The 25,092-nt window shown below is 36.6% G+C and overlaps 1 long non-coding RNA gene across 1 annotated transcript in view; it reads right to left on the bottom strand.

Moving 5' to 3' along the window:
• The window catches only part of LOC138119893 (uncharacterized), a 52,260-nt gene extending 28,318 nt beyond the window's left edge, over nucleotides 1–23,942 (bottom strand). Inside the window, exons 1-2 of the long non-coding RNA XR_011155653.1 lie at nucleotides 23,894–23,942; nucleotides 23,586–23,656 (exon numbers count right to left, since the gene is read on the bottom strand). This is a non-coding gene — a long non-coding RNA (uncharacterized lncRNA). The remainder of the gene's footprint in view (nucleotides 1–23,585; nucleotides 23,657–23,893) is intronic.
• Between the last annotated feature and the right edge of the window lie 1,150 nt (nucleotides 23,943–25,092).

The raw sequence follows: 25,092 nt of genomic DNA, 5'->3' as shown, positions 1-25,092 counted from the left end.
GATTACTCGTATAAAAACAAAACTAACAAAACCCCCCACCCCCTTTGGCAGTTCTGTATCGGCCCAGAAGGCTTTTGAACTTCCATAATCACACATACACACAAAAGTCACACACAGAGAAACTGCAGCATTCTCATTACGTATTTGCAAACAATGCACGTCATTGGGGCCCACCTTCCACACTGCCAAAAAGTGAAAAATTGCAAAGGGCAGACCCTGAGTTCCTGTGAGCTGATGATGTCCCATGAAACAGGCACAGCAAAGCTCTTACAATTCCCAAGTGTTCCCTCCCTTCTTGTGCCATAACACAGGCAACCACAGATTGATGAGATTTCACTAAAGACTTCTCCCTCCTCTCACAAACTCCTTGGATTTAGCTATTTACCTTAATGTCTAGTGTGTACCAGGATGTTGCTTTTCCTTCAGTTTGAGGCAGATTTTCACTGAAAGCTGGGGCACTATTTCCAAATATCTTTCTTATTAAGCATCATGCCTTTGGTGGAATATGTGGAATATGGAATTCCACCATCATGAAGAGAAAAGTATCTGCTGGCAGCAGAGCTACAAGTCCATTCTATAAAGGATAGTGTGTCTCTTGGTTTGTAAAGCAGGCAGGCAGACCAGCCCTGGAGTTTGGACTGAGGTAATTGTGCTTCCAAGGAAGCTCTCTGAGGGCAAAAAGAGTGGCTTGTGGCAGGCAGAGAGGGAAAATGAAAGGGATCAGAATACTTGAAAACAGAGCAAAACACCAGAGCTTATTTAAAACTCTCAGCTGATTTTTAAAAGCTCCTAGTTCCTTAGTGCCTCTCTATTGCTCCCAACTTATGAGAAAAACATTGAATTGAAAATAGTTTAATATATTTTAAGAAAAAATTCCATATTTTTTCCACTCTAAGGTGGGCTACAAATCATCTAGCTGTTCCAGAAGATTTCAAGGAGAAATTACCAACACCAAGCATCACTAGGGGAGAACAGAAATATGTACCTTGATTCCAAAGGGATAAAAAAAAAATATCTGTACGTCCGTTGAGGAAAGGAGACTTAGCATCTGCATTGCTTTTAAATCAAAGCTGACATTTTCAGGGCAGTGATTTTACAAAGAACCATCAAATGAAGGTGGGGGGAAGTAATCATAGTCCTTGCTCAAAAAAGCAAATGAAAAAAGGAATTATTTTTGTAGTCTCAGTCACTAAGAGAACTCATTAACTTATATAATTTAATTGTACCCAGATGAAATGGTAAATATCATGATAGATTTTTTCCTTATGGGTCATTACTTTTGTGGTTAAGTGATTACAAAGAGATATATGAAGCCTGTGGTGGTATTTAGCTTTTAAATATTGAATTTCTTTGCACCTCTAATGCAAAGTGGAAAAAGCTGATGCAGATTGGTTTTTTGGCTTTCAATACAACACAGCTAAAATACCCCTTGCAGATATTTCTCAGACACAATTCTGCAACATAAGTATCAAATAAATATGTTTTCCTGGAGGACTTATAACCCATTGAGCACCATTTTTTTCTTTTGTTTTTGCTGAATAGATAGCAAAATTCTTCTGCAAGAGGAGTGGTAGGTAATACTGACTACAAAGGACAAAATATAATGCTGGATACAAAGAATGACAAGATGTAAATAACAAAAAAGAGCCTATATAGGTAGAGCTCTTGCTGTCCACAGTCCCTGTTTTAATTTATATTTATCAAAACCAAAGAATAATAATCTATCTCTTCATCTGCCCTCTGAGACACCACACTGCTAAAAGCCCTGTGAGGGTGTTCCAGCTACATTGCAGCAGCAGCTACAGCCCAGCAAATTCAGCCCTGGCCATGCTGCAATAAAGGCTCATGATAAGATGTATTATTGAGGAACGTACATTTCCATATAGAGAAAACAGTAACATTGTACAGAAAACCGCATTTTTCTACTTATAAACCAGAACCTCTAAGTGGTAACATTGAAAAAGTAACAAATCCTGCTTACATGTGATCTGCTTTTCTGTTTCTTTTTAGCTGTTGTGGTGCATTGAGTTTCTGAAAAGAATCAAATTTCTATGGGAGAAAGAAGGCAGCAATCAGCCAAACTGTAGCTCCCATCATGTCTCAGAGAACTAACTTCAAATTTTTATTTTTCTTCAAAAATAGTGATGTTATTTTCAATTGTGCATGTTCAATTCTTGAAAACAATGTCTAGGAGATGAATCCTAGAAGAATATCGATGTAATTAAAAGAAGCAACAAAACAAACAAAACCCCCTCAACCAACCAAACAAAATAAATTCCAAATTCTCAACTTGTTTTCTAAAGATAGCCCTTAACCAAAAAGTTTCTACTTGTAACATGAGAGAGAATTGTACTAAGGGGTAATTCTTTCAAACTGAAAAAGGATAGGTTTCAAATAGATATTAGGAAGAAATTCTTCACCAAAAGGGTGGTGAAGCCCTGGCACAGGTTGCCCAGAGAAGCTGTGGCTGCCCCATCCCTGGAAGTGTTCAAGGCCAGGTTGGATGGGGCTCTGAGCAACCTCGTCTAGTGGAAGGTGTCCCTGCCCGTGGCAGGGGGTTGGAACAAGATGATCTCTAAGGTTCCTTCTGACCCAAACCATTCTCTGACTCTTTACAATTTGCAAGAACTACTCAGTCCAGCAAGAATTACTGCTTACAAAGCAGCTTTTGTGGAAGCAGCCAGGATCAGTTTGTGGAAAAAAGTTGAAATCTTATCTCTTAAAATAAACTATACGACAAAACCATCAAAGGTAGTTTGTAATGAGTATCCTTCACGGTGATTTGTTTGAGCCTGCACTTCCAACTGTTGGACAAAGTCAATGAAAATTCAGTACTTTTTTTCTGACACAAGAGTAGCTGCTAGATTTACAGCGCTAAAATGAGAGTCTCCTAGGAACAAGTCCTCCCTGACTCCATTTTCAGCCTCTTTTCACAGTATGATTTGGAAGAGTCTTATGGATACTCAACAGTGCCAATAAAGACTTTCTCTCATACTTGTTAAACTCAGTCCGGTGAAAGCTTGTGCCTGTCAAGCTGTTTCTTCTAAAATCATATAATTTAGGTATTCTCTCTCTCACTTCCTCAATCTGGTGTTTTCTTTTCTTAGAACCTGGTATTTTACTAGATATTGTCCTGCTTCTCTATCCTCTCCTGCTTCACAGAAGTAGTTTAGCAATTTATCATGTTTGTTTTGGCTTTTTTGTTGTTTGTTTTGCTTTAGGGTTTTTTTAGTTGTTTTATTTTTTTCTTTTGTTTTTTACTATGTTGATATTTATCATTCTTTCACTAGCAGATATTTCCATATATAACTACACATCTTTCCTTATCTCAAAGTGTTACAAAAGTTTTAATTCATTATGGGCTTTTCTAACACCTCCAGCGAGCTGCAAATTATGTTGTAGCCAGTTGAAACAAAAGAATGGAGCTAAAGCCAAAGCTATTCTCTTGTTGCTGTATCACATTCCACCATCAAGAGGATATGAAGTGTTTTATGTTCCTTGATCTTGTCAATGCTCTTGGGTTGAGATAGGAGGTTAAAGGGAGGTGACAAGGTTAAATGATTTGACTAACATCCCAAACAAGGCTCAATGTGATTATGAGCCTGCTTCAGCTTTCTAATAACACACGTAATGAGGGAGAATTGGAAGCTTCCCACACCAACAGCTCATGCAGAAGTGATTTGTTTCTCTCTATACCCCGGCCACAATAGGCATCCATATATTTCTTTTAAGAATATTGTCATGGCCCACTAAATTACCCCTGGGCAGTGCTATCAGTGGTGTTCCACTTTGCCCCTTTATTTCTTTCTGTGACATTACTCTGCGCAAGGGTTACCAGAAAGACAGATGAAGTAGGAGTAGATGGGTCTCTAAGGGGTAATATATAGTAGGTACATAATAGAAAAAAGCAAGGATGGTGTTGTAACAGGAATTTTCATTCCTTTCTCCTCATTTCCAGAAGAAATTCCAGACATTGGAAATTTATTGTGCTGTGGTTATCAGGTTTATATTTTTTTAGACTCTAGCTTCTTTTCAGGGAACTTGACTCCTAATGGCCCTATACTTTTTCCTCTTCCATTTTATTTTCTCTCTCACAATGGCAAATCAAAATTCTCCGTGGAGGAGAGAACTCCTGATAAATCCCCTTTTCATCATATCAGATAGTATTTTTATTGAGATCAAAGTCAGACAATGAAAAACACGTCAAAAATTGTGTAGGAGCATAGCTTGTGAATGGTGCAGTTTGACTAGCAGAAAAAGCAGCTCTTCTGGCAGCCAGGATGTTGGAGAAATGTCTGGCAGCTTTTAATGTGGGTGTAAAAGTTGTCATGTGAAGTTGCTTTCGACCTGATGGATTTAATTGTTCCTCAGAGCCATCATGGTCTATCACCTCTATGAGTATTAAGGGACTCCTAAATCCATGGATAGATAATTTGGCTGCCACACTTGGACCATAAATCCACATCCTTAAAGCCTTCATTAAATTTGTACAGACCATTTCTTAAGTGCAATTAACTGTGCATTTCTTAAGAAAAGAAGCTGATTTGTTTCCATCTCCCATAGACCCCATTATTTCCCATTGTCCTTGTGGAAATGAGAATATATCTCCTGAAACTTGTTTAAAAGCATATCTGATTGCTGGGAATTGGAAATTGTTTATGACTTTTGCACTCCACCTGTATCACTACAGAGCACCAAACAAAGAAAATTTCCCTGTCTGAGTCCTAGTTTGGTCGAGCTTGGCAAAGTTTATGAAATACTGACATGGCTGTTGGAGACATCAGTTTGTGGACACACTTGTCTCATTGATCTATTAAATTTTGCACTGGATTAATTTGTTTCAACTGTGACAACATATTCAATCCACTTCATCCACCGTTACTACTGGGCAGCCAAGCTAAAAATTACAATAAAATATTAAAAAGTATGGAAATCTGTGCATTTTGATTCATCACATTCTATAAACAAAGGTTAGCAGACCACTCAAAAATCATTCCAAAATCATAATTTCTAAAAGTTACTGAATAATCACTGGAAAAATATTAGTAAATTTCTACTTTGGCAATACAATTTCTGAAGTTAAGCTACCATTTGAGTTAACACCCAGTAATGTATCTTTTCAACTAGTTTAAACCTGCACACAACACAAACTCATGATTAAAACAGCCTTAACAAGATGTTCATTGCTTTATAATAGGAAATAGTGTTTTCAAGAAAACATTATTTGCAGAAATACTTTTCATTAAAGTGGCTTAAGCTTGCATAACTTGCAATACCTAATGAAATGAACTTAGATATTCTAAATTCTCACTGCTTGGGAAACACTGCGCACCTTCAGAATCAAGTACTTACACAGCATGTACGACTACCTCATGTTGGTTTTGTGGAAGGAAGTTAATTTGACTGCATGAATAAAATAACTTACTTTGTTAATTAGACATTTTAATCAGAGATCCATTAGCTAATCAGAGCTAATCAGTGTTTCATCAAGACTGTAAATAGGCAACTTGGGATAAGATGGTCAGGACTCACAGGCTTGCATGCATAATTGGAAGCTGAGGATATTCTTTTTGAAGGTTTATCATTGAAGAAGGACCTACAAGATTGTCATCATTTTGATACACAGAAAAAAATTAAGGACAAGAGGAGGTATTCCTTCTCACCAGCAGCTCATTACAGTAATTTTGGAAAGTGTATGTGAGAAAGAAAATTTGGATTTTTTTCATAGTAATGCCTGGCCAGCTAGAAGTTAGCTTTAGATTTCAAACTAAGGTGGCGCTGGGAGGTCAGTCAGCAATATTACATTGGCATTTATGTTTAATCTGGGATTTTTAACATTCAAGCCCTAAGTTAATCTCTGCAAATGCCAACAGAGCATTCACATTATGCTTCTCAAAGCTGGGCTTTCACTCACTGCCTCCTCATATTTCTCATCTAAGGTGATGGCTAATGTTTTTGAGAAATCAGTAAAGTCAAAAAAGAATCTAGGGTATTAATAAGAAAATTTACTAGTTTGCTTTATGTATTGCCAGATGAAATATTTACAACTACTTCTGCACTAACGTATATCTTTTTCACAAGGAATACCTTAATAACAGTGGCATTAACTGTACTATTAACTGTGTAGTTGTCTGGCAAACACAGTTCTCTCCTCCTCTGATACCTTAGGCTATCCAGGAACAGGAAAAAGGAGATAGCATAAAAATTAGGCAATCAACCATATGTAAGAAAAGACCGACTGCAACTGTTTCATATTCAACTATCTCTTAGAAACTCACCTAAAATCTGGATTTGTTAATTTCACCTGCTTTTTGTTTTAAATTGAAAATAAAAATTAAAATTTATTCCACAAACAAATCAAATAGGATACAATTTTCCAGAAAACTGGAACTTCTTTTGATGGGAAAGAGGGAAAAGCCAGCCAGGTCAATCTGCTCCCCAGCATGGGACAAACTGAGCAAAGCTTTTACTGTTTTTCCAGCCTCCTCAGGATCAAAAGGAATCCTTTAATGCAGAAGGGGGAATTTTAATATTTTCCTCATCACCAAAGTACTGTTGCATTAGAAAAAAAAGCTGGCATTTAGTACTCAAGTTAGTATTTGCAAACTAAAACAAATCTAGTTACTTCAACAAGATGCCATATGGTCTGTGAATTTACACTGTGCCAAGTTGGAAGGGTATTTTTTTTATTTCAATGGATGCCAAAAACCTATACTGAGTAGCTCAGTATATGTATTGTTGCAACCCTTCACAGAAGTTCGGATTCACCAGATGAAATTAATGGAAGATAAAGGAAGTTATACAGAAGTTAAAAGGAAGGGGAAATGGGAGATGGTCCCAGCAGAAAGTCCTCATTAGTTAGACTTCTGACAATGAAAGAAAATGGTCCTACCAGAGTCTGGCTTCAAGTTGCCCCTGAAGACCACAGAAAGTGGCACAAAAGAACATGTCTGAGCTTCCTTGGTACTCCACAGGCAAGTTCCTTCTTCTGCCATAGAATTTTGCTCACCCTTTGAACTGCCTGATACAGATAACCACATGTGACAGTGATTCTAAGCAGATACTGGGCATTTTCTTCACTGGTTGGGATGCTGGGAGCAACACCTATTTCCTATTTTACATAGCACAGATCCGGAATAAATAACAAAACAGTGAAAACCCCAAACCCGCACCAAACAAAACCCACAAACTACTTGTTCTCCACCTCATTGCCAGAAATTTCACCTTTAAAATGAGTAGGATAATTTCTGATATTATTAAACCCTATCAATAGTTTTTTTTCTTTTCCTTTAAGTTATATCTGACATTCTTACTGAGCTTTACTGAAAGGTAAAGCACTATACTACCACAAAGCATTTCAACACTACAGCCTTATTATGTACTGCTCTGGAAGACAGAAAGAATACAAAAAAAATTACTCAAACAGCAATGAGGAGGTTGACAGAGGGAGAGAATGACATTGAAAATTGAGGTCTGAGTTTAAAGGCTCATTGAATTTTCCTCAGCAAATGACATTAAACATTTTGTTGGGTTTGTTTTTTCTTTTTGGTGATATGAGCAGTTTTTCCAGTAGGAACTACATAAACTACTACTTCATTTAATCTAACACAGCTAAAAAGGGCTTTAAGAGGACAACATGAATCAGATTTAAACTAATGGCCTAGATAAATCTCACTAATCACTGGAGCCACCTAGTTTCAGCAGTCTCATTGAGAAGAAGCTGCTTGCCGTCTTGTCTGAGAATCTTCCTGGACAGCTGGAAAGCATCAAGCTTTATCTGCAAGTCTCAAAAAGTGCACAGCATATTTGTATTTACAGGGCATCAGCATTGCTGTTAATCAGACTCTGTGGCCTTGCTCTGTGAAGAAATCCCTGAAACTGCTCCTAGTCTCCTTACCTGTTGTATGAGAAATGTTTGCTTTCTTAAAGATAAGGTGGGAAAAGATATAATGCAATAAATGGGGGAAAAGTACCTATTTCTATCTATTCAGATAGAATTTGCTAGTTCACCTGAGAGTGACACAAAAGTAATCGAGATTTGATAGGTTTTCATAACCAAAACATATGAAACAAAAGTATGCAGAGAAGAGAAGGCAACTTAACCGCAAAACCTAATGTAAGGAAATAAAATTCCTCCTCTGTCACTCTTTTCCAGGGAAAATAGATAGATCAGTAATTTCATATATGAAATGCTCTTTTCCAGCTCCAGCAGTACCTCTTACCTTCAATCTTTCTACTTTCTTAGCAAATGGGGAAATGTAGCACTCACATGAAGTGATCACCCTTTTGATCCTCAAAGATGATCAAATTAAGGTCTGGCTAAGAGGATTTTTAAGATGAACAACACTAAATACCTCACACGGTTTATCCATTGTTCTTCCATCTGCTAATGGCCAAGGGAATATGCACTTCTCTAATGACTGTGGACCCAGTCAATCTAATCCATGTACTTACCCTCCCTGTACTTGGGGACTGCATTATAACACATGAGAAGATGAAAGGAGACCTAGAAACAGCTCGAGTTTGTTCCACCCCATTACTTAGAAGCACACAGCCTTCCTATCTCACCACCTGATGACAGCAGACACTATATTGCCTCCCCAATAAGCACTAAATCAATAAAGGCTCACTAGAGCTGGCCCATTCTGCCTTCAGGATCCTCTCTGACTGAGATACATGTGTCCTAAGCTGCAATCCCCAGAAATAAAATAACAATAAATAACCCAAGATGTAGGAACAAGATGCAGAAATTCCTTGGCTGCAAGCTCCACTGGTATTTATGGTTCCAAACCCACAAAAGCCTGGGCATATTCCAGCATCCCTGCTTCAATAGGACTCCTCTGAGCTCAGGGGGAGTGCCATTATGCAATCAATTTCATGGCTGGAATCTCAATACATATCATTTAAACAAAACAAAATTAAATTGATGGGTCACAAGGTCATTTGGAAAGAATGCTTTTCTGACAATCAGTCCAGCCTGCCTTTTCTTTTCTACTTGTAATCTCTACCCTGTAAAGCAAAGGAGTTAGAGTCATTTTCTGTGTTTGTATTTTATTATGTATGGTCCTGAGTTACCAGTGAATTCCCTTCCTGGGTTATCATAAAATATTACAGTGCTGTCTGGTCTTGCTACTGCAGTGAAGTGTCTTACCATGTTCATTCTTAGTCCCCGATTTCATGGGCTTTAAACTAAAAGTAAAAATGAGATTAAATGTTAGCAAACCAAACCAGAGCCTAAGAGAAATATTTTAAGCTGAGATGATAAAGTATGATTTTCCCCTTTACATACTCAGCCCTCTTGTGTATGCATCTATAGATATGTAGATGAGATAGACCCTTTTTGCCCAGACGCCTTTAGTCATGTTATTTTTGGAAGACTGGTTTTCTTTTTGAAAACAAACTGGAAGTGAGATTAGTTTAAAATATGTTGGCTAGTTTCAAATGAAAATTAAACTAAGGCACACAGAAGAGATATCAAGGATGTTTTAACAAAAGTACTGTCAAGATATTCTACCCAATATATCCATTTATCTGAATTTGTGGCCCTCAGACTCCATATGAAACCTTAGTGACTACAGATTTTTATATCCAAGTCTTAAAAAAAACCCTGTTCAAATATGAAAAAAAGATTATTTCAAAGAAAAGTTTGAGAACACACCACACTGCCAAGTTCCCTGTATGTTATTATGCAGCACCTAATATTCATGTCATTGTTTTCTAAGTGACACGAGGTACCTTCCTGTGTTCCCCACCAGCTTATTATCACACATTCCAGGATATTTTAGCAGTTATTCATTTCAAGTGTGCTTCCCTCACCTTGCAAAGAAATACCACGTCAGAGGAAATAATTTTCAAAGAATCCATTTTAAGAACAACCTGTTGAGATTAGGCCAAACATCTCTTATGCATAATGCAATTGAGATTAGAATTTTACATAAATGATGCCAAATAATATACATGGTTAATAAGTAAGTATTTTTATCCATCTAGTAAGAAAACAGCAGGTAATAAACAACTGTCTCTTTCTCTTTTTGGTGTGATACATGTTTCTCCTGTTGGAGAACAGTTGCTCCAAATCATAATGACAGTTTAATATTTCAACATTGAATTCCTACCCACCTACAGTCTAAGGAGGTAAATTTTCCTATTTCTCTAACTGACAGCAAAAGGTCTGAACAGACTGAAGCCCGGATTCAATGCCTGTCCAGGTAAAGAGAAGGGCCTTCCGATTCCAGCCCTTTCAGCCCCCCAAAGCTGCCTGAGTGTATTCAGTTCTCATTTTCCACAGGAACAGGGAATGAAATGGCAAATATTCTTGGCAATACAGCCTAACCACTAATTCAAATCTGAGAAATCACACAAACTATGAAACATTCCAGATGAGCCAAGACCATTAACTAGAATGTCTTATCCAGCTCAGTTTCATTTCTATGAATGGCCAAGTCTGACACTGCTATTGCCTTTATGCCCACACATGGGAGAGAAAATTGGTCTGAACTGAGAAATGATTCATGTGAAGCAATGATGATTGAGTAGTGAACAGTTTCTAGGTTTTTCTGAACTCCTCAATCCTGGGTAGCTATAATCCTCAAAAGACTTTAAACAAAACTAATAGCTAGGATAAAACTACTTGCAGAAGGCTGAGTGTTCAGGCCTCAAGAAGGGGTTTGTCCAAGCAGACTTGGACGAGGGGCCACACATCAATAATCACCAAAAGCAACAGTGAAAGCAGCATCAGCAGGAACTAAGAGAACAGTTTAAAACACACATTTTATAACCTTTTGCAATCTAACTATTTTAATTATTCAATAAGAATTCAAAGTGGGAGGTTAATAAAATTTATCACTAGGTGTTCTTATCAATGAGCAGAGCTGTGAAGCCTGCATGATGATCTATCAATAAACTAAGAGGGCTGAAATCTTTCATTAAATTGTAAGAAAAAATGTATGTATTTCAATCCAAAATACTTGTATACACTAGGCTGATTTCAAGGGCGAACACAGTTGGGGCTGAAAACATTACAAGTGAGAACTAATTTTCAGCAGAAGCCTGTGGTGCAAAGAGAGCCAAAAGTAGAAATTAATCAGTTTTCATGGCAGATAAAAGGTGTCTTTCCAGTCTTCACTAGAGAAATAAGCTAGATGACTCAAAAAAGTAGCTTTATTGGCCCAACTGCATACCTACCACACAAAGGAAATTAATTTTGCAATGCATTTTGCTCTCACATACTTGTGTATGCTTACACATTTGTCACTCTGATAAAAGTTCTTGCAATATGATATAAATTATGTGAATGTACATATCAAGCTTGCAGATAGGTGAGTTTTAGTTCACAGTGTATTCAGAGACCAAATGCATTTCAGTACAAATTCTAGGTGCTTATTAAGCTACAAGTATTGCTCCATGGAAGAGTGACTGTACCTTATTTTTTATTTTTTTCTTTTTGCCTCACTATTTTGTTATAGCATATATTGTATATACCATTTTGTAAATGTGATTGCCACCTTGGATAGGGAGTTCGTTCAAAATTATAATTTTTTTTTAGTTAGTATTTCAAATTAGAAATAAGCTCAAAGGCACATTCAAGTGTTTGGAGTCAGGGTAGAGGAAACATGGTAAAAAGATTCGTGTGCTTTTAGCCTTCAGACCTTTTAGGTTATATTAATAATTCCCCATTACTAAACCATGATTCGAAGAGACATTAAATGCTTGAGGAAGACTAGGAAAGACACTTTACTTTGTTCTCAGGAGCCAAATACAGTGTTAAAAAGTGCACTAAGACTTCTCATCATTCATTCCTAGAAATCAGAACAGGAAAGAAATTAACTGAAAACATTCAAGTAACAAAGCTGAAATTAGTACTGTGAGAAAGAGAAACATTCTTTATTGTTCTCGCAACCTCCCCACTTTTTTTTTTTTTTTTTTTTTTTTTTTTTTGGGCTGTTCTTCCTTGTGCCTGCAACTAAGAGTTAACATATATGCCATGAGAGAGCTATATCAAAATATTGCATTAGGATGACATTTCAGATTGCTGTACAGCTCTTCTAAAATGATTAAAGCTAATTCTAAGAAATCAGAGTAATAGCTGCTATTAAAAACCAAACTCAACTCCTGGGCTTCCTGGAAAGTTTGACATGACAGATATCTGCAAGACATTAATAATACAGAATAGAAATTAAGAGACCTTGGATCTGTTCCTGGCTGTGATATAAATTATTTGTGTTCTCTTGGGAGCAGGACTAAACTTCCGTGTATTGGGGCAGACCTACATGGAAGGATCCAGACTTCTGTGAAAGCCTGGGCAAGGCAAATGTCTAAACATATTACCCTGCCAAGGTAGGTATACACTGGTTCATCGTCTGTAAAAATGAGGAAAAGCACTTGCTTCCATGTAACCCATGAAATCTTCCAAAAACATATGCTTATGCCTACATTCAGGCTGCTGAGGATATGTACTCCTGTGAATGCTGCAGCAGGGCTTTCCTTTAAAGAGCTCACTGCTCCAGTCTGGGAAGAAAGCCAAACCTGGAGTAAATATGAACAGTTCAGTGCTGAAAACCAACTCGTGAGAGAAGTGGAGGAGTGGCTGCCTGCAGCCATCCTTGCAAGATCCACTTTGTCCACGGCCAAAAAAATGGTTGATTGGCCATCACAGACTGCCAAGAACACAGGAATAGAGCAGGGCAGTTACCAAAACAGCACATGGATGCATGCATTTTTGTCCCTTGCTGAAATGATTATTGCCTGCACATTACATTCATTCTAGTTTTTCTTATTTTGGGATATTTATATCAGAAGTAAAGGCCCGGAGTGCTAATTTTAAGGAAGTAATTTCCTAAGGAAATATAATAAATTTTCATCAAAATTGTTTAAAAAAATCTTATACCACTTGCTGAAATTATTTTCTTTGCTTTCCTATAAGTGTTGTCCTAAAATTAACAGCCTTTTAACAGATGCATTGGAATTGGATTAGCTCCTTTAAGTGTTTCCTTCCAAGCAGCCTCTCCTCCCATCTTTTGATAACCTTATTACTTATTTTGAGTGTGTGATTTTCGCAAACTTCTCCGCCAAGACATAGTTATAACAGAGAAACAACTTTACAGATGGATGTTGTTAGAATAAGGGCTGCAGCACAAGTTCTCTGTTTCACTTTGAATGAGACCTAATCTGGTGGAAATTCCTGGTTTACCTTCAGAGAAGGTAGAAACCTCATCAATTCTTGCACCATGACTGTTCTCTGGTGCATGCAGCATGAAATGGTTACAATAGAGAACCAGACAAATTTTGTTCTAATTTTCAGGCAGGCTATTTCTGCATTGCCCACATATTAGAAAATGGGAATTAATTTTGAGTCATTAACACACACTTACTAACTGTTTTACACCAGCTCATCCTTTCCATATGCAACCACTTACAATGAGCATTCCTTCAGCAAGCCTTTGAAAATTTTTATATGCATACCAGTAAAAACACACATATGACCCATTCCCTGGAAAAAGACTTAAATGCATCCCAAAGGTATGTAGGTTTATCAAACCACTCCTCCTTATTAAGCAGTCCTTTCTAACCTCCCAAGCAGCACACCAGGGGAACAGTTTCAATCCCTAAATCCTGACTCATTCTATCCCCATTATCACTGGTGGATAGCGAGGACACAGCCTTTCTGACAGTACAGAGGTTTTCAATATGAAATACAGAGTTAGCAGAGATCCAGTAGCTTCAAGCTGGAAAATTAGATAAGCTCAGTTTCTGAAACAGTTAAAATCACAATAAACAATTTCCTAGAGGCATGACAGCAACTGAAATCCCCAGGGTCGTTATCTTCTTGTGGATATACTTGGACTACACAGGAAGTTATTGGCTGACGAAAAAAATTCCTCTGTGAAATTATATAGCCTCTGCATTGCAGGAAGTTGTCAGCATTATCAAATTGCTCACTCTGACATGAATAATAAATCTATGATTCCACAAAACAGTTCAGTAATGTCACTTATATTTTTCTGAGTTTTATGAGGAACAGATTCTCAGTTTGCTATGGTGCAAAATACTCCATTTATAAGTTCTGCTATAACAAAAACAAGAGTTTTCATTGCTATGTTGAAGGTTGTATTGTAAGCAAGGAAATCAGCCAACAGACAGATGGCACAATCTATTTCCTCTGAACACAGGAAACATTATCCCTGTTATGGACATAATTTTGGGATAAGGACTCTACCTAAGCGGTGTGGTTTGCTGGGGGCACAGCCACCCACCACTCTTCCTTTAATGGGGTCTCAGTCTTCCCCATGACAAAGGAATCCATGGGAATCCAGCATTCCATCCATTTAAAGCAGAACTCATACTGAGTCTTGGGAGCTGTACTGAGCAGGATAGTTTTATTTTAGTCAATTTTTCACATAAGAAACACTTCCATAAAGTTTGTCAAGAAACAGATTGCAAACATGCAAATTAAATCCACCAAATTTCTTGAAGAGCACAAAGAACTGATTCTATGGTCCTGACTACTTCCTACTTTTTTTAGAAAATGTGAAGTTAATCACAGAAATTTGTAAAATAGAATTATTTTATTTGCAATATTATTTGTAATATAATGTAATATTATTTGTAAAAAAGAATTATTCTGTATTTGAGAGTTCCACTAAATGGGAGAAATAGTGACAAGACATTAGGTAGCAAAAGTAATTTATTTTGCATATCTACTTGTAATCTTACTAAAAAAAAACCCAATTAAACCAAAACCAAATGCTCCTCAGGGACTGATTTTGTGTACATCTGCCCATTGAAAAGGCAGGATTTATATCTCATTACACCATTAAGAAGGTTTTCTGAGATTAAAGGAAGATAATCAGCTTTCAAGTTTCTCCTGAAAACAGAAGTCAGGTCTAAATCCATATTGACAATGAACCAGACATTCATTCATAGGTAATACAATAAATAACACAGGTAAGGCAGTAGGAAGGTGATGGCCACACATCAGTATCACTTTAAGAAAGCCTAAGAAAGCATCTTTACCCATACTGTCTTCTATGCATTTTAATTCAAGAACTACCCAAACAGAAATTGCTGGTGATTTTTTATATTATGATTTCTACATCCTTTATTTACTTCCTGTAAAACTATTGCCAGTTTCTGACTTTCTTCCAAGCTCCAAATTATTTCAGAATGTGTCGGTCCTGTTCAGAATGTGATGTTTCATTTCAAGAGCTCCACATGTGTGCATGCTCACACAAGCTTAGTGGATCCAGCTTTAAATTCATTTTTCAGAGTGACACACAAAAGGATCACATATGGCTCGTGGAAAATGACTGAAAGGTTTTAAGGGCATTCACTTTCCAAAAATTTGATCAGAAGCAACATTTTCTAAAGATGGCTCTAAGATTCTCAGAGTTGCATGACATTACATCCCCTTATCACTCCTATTAATCATGACTAGTGTCCAACAGCATTTTTAGAGAGTTATGTGGAAATAAAGGATGCTCCTGGACCATGTTCTCCTCTCAGTCACAAATTCTCTCTAAATTCTCAATAGTTTGGGATTTTGTTCACAAAAACAGCCCAGTTTTATCAGACTCTCAGTTTACTATGACAATACCTGTACTACATATGTAAAAGAAACAGAACTAAATGTGACATTACAAAGGAAAAAGACAAAGAAATATAGCATTCTTTTGCTTATGCTGCACCCTGCAAATAAAGTGTTCTCCCTGTGTTGGGCTGTTCAGTCCTGGAAAGAGCATTTTAAAACTAAACCCCAGGAGATCTCTGCAGGTTGGGGTTGTAGGTATTCTTTGTGCTAGATATAATACATTCTTTTGTACATTAACATCACTTTTAACTACTAACAGACACTGACTGCTTAACCCTGGTGAGTAGCTTTTATTTATATTAAATTTATAAACCCATAGTGTTAGCTAAGCTGGATCTCCTTTCCAACCTCTGAAGGGTAATTTGGAGCATCACTGCGATTCTAAATGATGGCACTCTAATGCTTGGCCTTTGTAAAAGAGACTCACCAAAAGTGGTGAAAAAATATTTAAAATTGCTTAACACCAGAAATCTTCTCTGTAAATTATTGAATGAAGTAGTTTGCTACTCTTTAAGTTGCCCTCCTGTGCCTTGAAACCCCCTTCAAAAAGAAAACCAAATATTCTGGGCAGAAACATAGTTGGCCAAAACACTCTGGAATTTGCTTTTTGGGGGGCAGGGGGGAAGGAGAGGGGAGGGAAGTGCATGTGTGAACACCATAGTAACTCTGAGGGGAGTTGTGTTCTTTCTCTAAACTATGGTATAGTAATTTACTTGCCCATCTGTAAACAAATATCAAAGGACAGGCGAGACAAAGAAACTGAGCAACTTGATTTTATCTGAGGAGTCTGGCAAGTCTTTGAATTAGCAGCCTAATTTATCTGCTAATTCCATTTCTTAATCAAAAAGCTGTCTCGAAGTCAGACATTAGCATTTATCATCAGTTTGTCAGCTGGAGAACAAAATAGTAAACCTTTTTTCTCTCATATCACCAATATTAACTGAGTGTATAAATCAGAAAATATCATGCTCATGAATGCAAGAGGAAAAAATGTCATACAGAATAGAGCAAATAACTGAATTCTTGTAGTCACATAAGAAAAAAACTATGTTCTGTTCAAAGCAAGGTTTTTACCATTCATTTTTAAAAACAATAGAAAAATTCGAGATAAGAAGTTATTTTTAGGTATGAAATACATAATAATAATAAAAAATCTGAAAAAAACACCATAATTAGCTCTGCTTTCTTTAGTACTCATGGTGAGGAACTTGATGGAATATTCTGTATTTCCCAAACTGCTCCAGTTTCATCAAAAAGAGGCACCAAATTCTACGAGTGCCCTATTTTTTGTTACTTAAAAAAGAACAACAACAGCTAGTAATATCTGTGTTCATCACAGTTTCAAGTTGGATTCAGGAACTGTGAGATGGCCTCTTTGGATGCTCTGCATTATTTATTTCGAAGCCAAGAACAAATCACTCATCTAGGCAAGAGCAGATAATAGAGAGCAATAACGTGTTAGTAGATATCCATCATGCTTTAGCACTGCTTTTAGTACCTTACACACTGACACTTGTTGGCCCATCTTCAATATTTTAATCTCAACATGAATATACTGGAAAATGAAAGAAACTGAAATGGGCTCTCTTATTATTATGTTGTCACTGAGAACATTTGATTAAGTGGCCAGGTGAGGAGCTGCTCTGGCACACCCTGTGACACCAGCTGCAAGATTTCCAGCAGTACAACCCGCTGCTGTTATCACCCCACCTCATGTAATACTTTTGTGTTTGGAAGAACTAAGCCAGAAAAAACCCAGCTTGAACACAGAAGTTGCTATTCATTAAAAATGTTCACTTTGTCCAAATATATCATCCAACTTCAGTTAATCCTCAGAAATTGAAGCACGTTTTCATTTCTCAAGCCATTTCTCTATCTCAACATCTGTCTCAAAAAGGGAAATTGCTTCGAGCTTTTCTGTCTCCATGCTGCTCCTTAAAGGCTGAAGCAACTACAGAGAGGTATTTGCAAGATGTAAATGTCATCAGCAGGGAAAATGAGAATCTCATCCCAGGGCTACTTCAAACTAGCTTCTTTGAATGGATGCTAACTATTGGGGATACTCTTGAAATATTCTTGAAGTTAAAAAAGCTTACGGTCACAGAATTCAGCTCTAATTTTCCTTACATCACACACTCTTAACAGCAAGATTCCACACACAGTAGATTCCTCTACACTCAGATTTATGCCTGAAATGTAGAAAACAGCTTTGTTCAAGGTTTACTAAAAAACTAATGAATGGCCAGGTTAATTTTCAACTTCAAAACCTGAAATGTGTTTCTGATAACTTCATCAAAAAGTTCCTATATGCAGACCAGTGTTTTAAAAGTAATATAGCTCCTACAGGGATTAATGGTTAGAGTTCTTATCTGAAAATTATTTCTAATAGCCTTGGTTAGCAATTATTGCACTCTGTAAGATCTCCTAAGAAGTCAGCAGTCCTTTGATAGCAGATGGCAAGTCACATAATGAATCTGCAGAGATGTTTCAGATTCTTTATATAGTAACCACAATGTCCTTTCTATAGTAAGTGTCATTTCATACTCCTTGAAACTAAAATCAGTTAAACACACATTAGAATTCTGGACACATTGCTCGATGTAGTTTTGTTATTTTGTGTTAAAAGTGCTACAAATTTCCTTTAGAAGTCCCAATGCCACACTCACTTATCTTGCATTTACTTTAAAAAAAAAGAAAAATGAACTCAGTTGCAATGCATTTTTCCATTTAAAGGATTTTTTGCAAGTCTAAAAATGCTTAATTACAACAGAAAAGGTGAGGGGCTGACACACCTTGAACAAAGCAAGCAACTTTCTGAATTAAATAGCTCTGGAAACTTTAGCAGCTGCTTATGTGTTGTGAACACGATGCCAACCTAAACTCATACGTGGTTCCAAGAAAGGTTTTGTTTTGGTTAGGTATTGGGTAGGAAATTCTAATTGAACCAGATTGCAAGCCTAACTCTCTAATGTTGAAACACACAGACTCATACGTAATACATTTTTCCCTTCTTTTTTCCCTTCTTTTTACTACATGTACTTATTTATGTTTGTGCAGGCACTGTTCTAGGAAATTTGACTTCAAATTAAAATAAAAAAAAAAAAAAGGAAAAGAGCACTCCTCAATGCTTACAAAAACTATTTAGAACCTATTTATACTTTACCATCACTCTTCTCAACTACTTTCTAGCTTCCACATAGACTAACTGTAAAAAAAGCCTGTCTGTAATTATTCCTTTATTTGCAGTGCTGCCTAGAACTGCCACATCTGCAACAGTAAAACCATATATAGCATAATATGAAAATGAATTTTAAGTTTAACAAATTACATTTTAAAGTTTGACTTTTATCCTTAAAGTACATCACAGATAGCTTTTCATGTAACAGAAACAAAAGAACATGAAAAAAATCTTACTTGCCTCCTAACAAGAAAAGTTTATTTAATTTCTTTCTGTCCTGACTCCCTACAAGCAAGCAGACAATTAATACCAGCATAGAGCTATAGGTATTGCTCTATCATGGACAACATGGGCTCTATTTGACTTAAGGATCATTAATAACTGAGTTTCTGTAGTATTGAGACCCTCAGCAGAGCTCATTGATTTTTAAATATCCCTATTGAAAAATAGCATGAGGTATTCTTTATTAATCTGTTTTGTGATAGTAATCTCCAAGCTACATGGTGTTTAATCCGTAACTTAAAACAAAAAGAAAAAATCACTATATTCTCTTAACAGGAGCATTAATGAGATGCAGCTATAAATACCCTAAAGATATTTGTCCTAATTCAGAGAATACAAGGCAAATTTTTAGTGGGCATTCCCTGAAAGAATGGAGAACGTGCTAGTTTGCTACAGCATGGACAGTGCAATTCCCATGTTAGCCATCTAACAATATTATCGTGTCACTCTGAGGCATTACACAGAATTGTATGCCTCTGAAAGTGGGGTTTTACTTTGGGGTTTTGTGTTTACATAATTTTTCTTTTATTCAGAAAACATTTAAAGAAAATGTATATATGCAAATGCAACTGTCCCAATGCCAGCCCAGGTGACATGTGGGGAGGCAGCGAGGGGAAGGGATGCTGCCTTTCTCCAGACTCCTCAGGCTGGGCAGCTCCAGAAAGGAAGACAGAGGCACCTCTGCCTGCCTCCCACTGAAACAGTTCGTTTAGGCTGGAAATGGCAGAAAACAGGGAGGGAAACAGTGTCTCCTGTGCTGCCATTTTCAGAATCCCAGAGAGAGAGAAGTATTTGTAAAAAGATAAAAATTTAATTGCCAAAACAGCCTGGATAACACTGTTTTTGTGCCCTCTACAGCAAAGTTGGTGTAGAAGTGAGGTGCCTGTGCCTGAGTTGGTCAGACTGCTCACTGAAACCCAGTGTTTCCAAATTCATTCCTGTCTCTGGGTTTTGCTCCCCCATGTCTCAATCAATGATTACTTAGGCTTGGCTGTGTTGAAGCCTATGGGCAATATCAAACATTTTTTGTGGCTAACACAGGATCAAACATTTGCAAGTCTTTGGTACAACTGATACAATGGTTTCTGCAAGAGGGATCAATGACTTTCGTCAATATTATTTCTGCAAAATGTTAATGATAGGAATGACATTAAGTCAAATTGATCCAAACCAAAAAAAGCACTTGGTATTAATATATGGAGTATATTCAGGCCATATTGATGCTACAATAAAGGAAAAAGATCAATTGAAGCATTGCCAAATAAGTTGCTAACAATCAAACTAACAAAAAATAGATAAGCCTGTACAGGGTGTCCTTTATCAACTGTTTTGCTTTGGTGAAACACCATGCTGAATGATTTTTTAACTTAGTTTTTCAAAATTTAAGAAATTCATTGAACAAATATAGGAAGATAAATAAAAAACAAAACAAAACAAAACAAAACCAAACAAATAACACAGTAACAGGTAGATAAGTCTTTCCCTGTTTTACTTTAGTAGTTTTCTGTATTACTTCTCCCAGTCTGATTTCAGCATAAATGTGACTTGTTATATGACAACAACTCAAGTCCCTCAAAAGATTTTGTCTCAATCTATTTTTTCTAAAATCAACATCCAAGATGCATGGCAAGTTTCCAGTATTAAGGAACAACTTTTTTTCCTACAGGCACAGTCACTCCACAGCTCTTCCTGGTTGTATGTTTTTGCTCATCACCGAGACTCTTAAAAAGCTTACAAACAGTTAAAAAGGGATGTGAAATGTAGATTTGTGTCTGCTGCATGCTCCAAAATCACAGCTGGGAGGTTCATAAAGGTCCACATTAAGATGGTCTTCTGACCAAAAGTAGAAGCCAGGAGATCTTAGAGCTGCTCTTGCAAAAAACAAATCTTGAGCTACAGTGAAATTTCTCAATTACTTTCTCCATGAGATCACAAAGGTAAACTGACAGATTATCTGCTTAATGCTCAAAATGAACTCCAGCATTTTCAGATGAAATAGTGCATAAGACTGACAAAGCATTGCCATCAAAAGGCATTATAAAGTCATCATTGTTACTGGTGTACTACAAGATCTCAATAATGAAAAAAGATCTCATTTTATTATGCTAAAATAAACCCTGAAACAAAGTAAATGGCAACTAGCATGCAATAGTGCATAATTTATCCACAGTTACTTACACTGGAGTTATTATTACATTACCCAAGAGTCTGAACAAGCACTCCCTACAAACATGACATCTACTGTAATCCAGTCAGAATTTTATATTTAAAAGTATCAGTCAGAGAGCAGGGAAAAAGGCACACTAATTTTGAACACATAAATATCCCTAGAAAATGCTGCTATTTCACATGCTACCTCTGTTTTGCTAGGCTTATGTATAGAATTGTGACATTACACATTCAAGATTTTTGCTGCAGAAGTACACCACACTATCATAACCAATCTCAAGCTACCAAAAACCCCCCAAAACACCAAAATTATTTAAAAAAATGAAAGGAAAGCATACCACTGGGAAATAATAAAAAGCAGAAGACATATTACTATGATCTGAATAATGTCACATTCCATTATTGATTAAAATGATTTTACCATGACATTTCATTCATCAGATTCCATTTCTCATTACACACAAACCCTTAATATTTATCAAGCTTACACAAGGCTTTTCTTCTCATCAAGCAATGCACTTCCTCTCTCCCCTTAAAAACTAGGTTATATTATGTATGTTGAAGGGTCTACACTGTCTTTGAACTCTCTCCTTCTCACACTTGACCTCACTACCATCACTTTTTATCTCATTATAGTGGGTGTTATTAAGCATTTATGTCTAACAAGGTGATTTCAATGGTTCATCCTTTTTAAACAATCCTGTGATCATTTTCTGTTAGCAGGAAATAAAGACATTTCATTAAATCAAGATCTATCTGCTACCACTCAGAATTAATACCCTTTCTAGTCAGGACATTTAAGACCTTCACCATATACAATTGCAATACATTTTTGATGATTTAGGATGGAATTCGCCAATCCTCAGACATCCAGCATGCACATTAATTTCAAAGAGGGATTTTAGGTTTTTACAGAAAGTAGGCTCAACGCCTTCGTTAAAGGAACAGGTTTACCCTGAAATGCATTACACTGTTATTATGGATGCCTAGGGAAAGCAAACAGAACCGCAGGTGCATAAGAAGTTTTCTCTAGATTAAATAAGTCTTTGTAATCACCCTCTGAAAATGTACTAAATTGAGATATACTCTATGTAATTGCTTATTTTTTTCTGGAAAAATATGTAAAACTGATTTAAAAAGTGATTACCATGGCAAAAAGTGGTAGCATGTAAAAGGTAATTCTGCATTCTGTATTAGTAAACCTACCCCAAAATCTCATAGTGAAAGCATGCACAATACAAGTAAAAGCATGTAAAACCACAGCTCTGATATATTGCAGCTCATGAAAAAGCTCGTATTCATTTCATTAACTTTTTGACCAAATTTCATAGGATTAGCAATAAAACCATTTCACCTTATGGAGGTTATCTAGAAGACAAAGTGCTACCTACTTTTAATACTAAACACAGTCCTGCCTTATCTCCACATTATTATACACATCACTGGACTTTATCACTACAAACCAGTTGTGTTTGCAGAACTTCATCAAAAAAACCTTCATTTTTTCTTTTCCTAAATAGACTGACAGGCTTATGATCCTCTCAATCTTAATCCGTAAAATAATTCACAGCTTGGAAACGCTCCAATCAAACACAATATAATGACTGGTAGAAAATCTATTGACCAAAACAAAACAAACAAACTCCCCCTCCTCCAAACAAAATAAAAATATACCCAAATTTGAGCTGTATTATTTCAATGATTAACAATCTGAACTCTCAAAACCACTTTTTTTTATTTTATAAACAATCTTTTCTCTTTCAGAATTTAAAAATGAAAAAGGGGTTGTTTTTTTTCTACTATTTGTCCAGCTGTGGGAAAGAGCAAAAACCAAGTTAAAATATTTTGCTTTTTTAATAATATATATTATTATATAAAATATATATTATATAAAATATATTTTTTAAAATTGTGACCCTATATATTTTGCTGTGTTTGAGATTGAGAAATAAATTAACATTTGACCAATATAAGAAATTCTCATCACAGTAAGTAATTTTAGACTTCAGCTTCAGGAACACAAGACAGTTAAAATGGCTTGATCATTTCCCATATAGGCTGAACCTTAAACTTCTAAGTTTCAGTGCAGCTGGCCAGTTTCTAAAGGTTTCCCCCCAAAAAAAATCATAGCTGGAGAATGATGAAGTATAATACAACATACAGCAAGCACATGGCATGTAAGCACATGTAAAAGATATAGCACATGAATTTGACACTAACAGTTACATTACTTGCACTCCCAAGAACTAAAACAATCACTTGTAGGAAACTGGCCACAGTAAAGCAGTGGTCGATAAAAGCAATCATGCCAGCTAAATTGTAGTTGAAGTCAGTGGCACAATTATTTTTGTTTTTAAAGCAGTGACATACCAGTGAAAACATTCCACTGAAGATGAAGAGTCTGGGATGTATCTATAAAGCAGATCCATCTGGAAGAGCAGCTGAAATAGTGAACAGAATGAATTTCCCACTTTTAGGTGTCTTGCATAATTTCTTAACCCTTGCCCTTAGATTTCAACAGATCTCTCCAGTCTAAGGCTTTCAGCATTTAACTACCAGCCTAATAATAAATACCTGAAAAAGGGGCCCAGTTGTCTGAGCCTCTTAGACCTTACTTAGATAAATAAAAACAAGCCATTTTCCCCACATGTAGTACTTCTGTTCTGCTTAATCTTTACCTTTCTCTTTGGCTGTCTTTTAGATTTCATCTGTTGATATTGCACTTTCTGCCTTCAAAATAGAAATTATTTGTGTGTTGGTGCATATTTATGAGAAACAGCAATGTGTAAGAACTCAAGCTGTGAGGAAGTCTTTACCCCGAGAATCCCTGTGGTCCCTCAAAACTCTCCTCAGCTGTGGCAAACCCACAGGAGACCTATTTGTTTATGGAAGTATGCCAGGTGTTTCTCTTTCATAAATATTTAATTAATCAATCTTGTGAGGAAAAAATGCAGTCTGCACAACACTCCCGGTAATGAATATGTGTTAGCTGTCTCAATTTTTTCCCCTCAGAAGCTGATTAGTTATGTCATTTGGAAAAGAAAGCGGATCCATTGTATTTCAGAAAAGGAAGCAGAGCACAGTGGTTTTGGGGGAGAAGTTTGTACCAAATAAGACACAGAAAAAGGGGAATAGTAAAAACTATAGCTGTTCTGTTAGCAGAAAGGGGATGCCACAGGCCAGTGGATTTGAAAATAGCTCTTTTTCATTTTATCATGATGAAGAGCCAATTCAAAGGGATGCACAAAACCCACTCACCCAGGTATATCGAGTCACTTTACTGAGTCCTGGTATTATAGCCAGCCAGGCCCTCCTGAGATCTGGAACCCTTTCCTATTCTTTCACCCATGAGAACCTGTGGATCACATCTCAGTGTGTGTAAGCAGCACTAAACATGTACTTGTTTGTAAAGAAAAATAAAAGCATATCTGAGGGAATACTGGACACACTGATCTGCAATTAGATCTAAGTAAGTATAGATTATCAAAGACTTTAAATTTCTTTACATTTGCTAGAAGTACAGTTTCAAGTATGTGGTTAGGAATATAACACCCTGATGTAGGAAGACAAAGATACCAGCAGACCACAATTCCAATGACCTAAGATTGATGCCTGACTCTGCATGGTAAAAATCTACTTAAATGGCAACAAAGAGCTCGCTCTGTCACACATCTGCCATGCTCAGGGTTTGCCTGGGGTTGGGTTTGCCTGGGGTTGTACAGAACTAAATTAAAGCTGAATAAATGTACTCAAGCTTTAACTGCACACAGGATTGAAAAATGTGGAAAAGTCAAAAGGAACTTTAAGGTCTGGCCAATGATAAACAATATAGTGACTATCACAAAGCAAAAGAAAACTCAAATGGTCTTTACTTTGT

The sequence above is a fragment of the Aphelocoma coerulescens genome, chromosome 1 (genome assembly GCF_041296385.1).
Source record: "Aphelocoma coerulescens isolate FSJ_1873_10779 chromosome 1, UR_Acoe_1.0, whole genome shotgun sequence".
NCBI lineage: Eukaryota > Metazoa > Chordata > Aves > Passeriformes > Corvidae > Aphelocoma > Aphelocoma coerulescens.
This window is presented reverse-complemented; position numbering and strand designations above follow the sequence as displayed.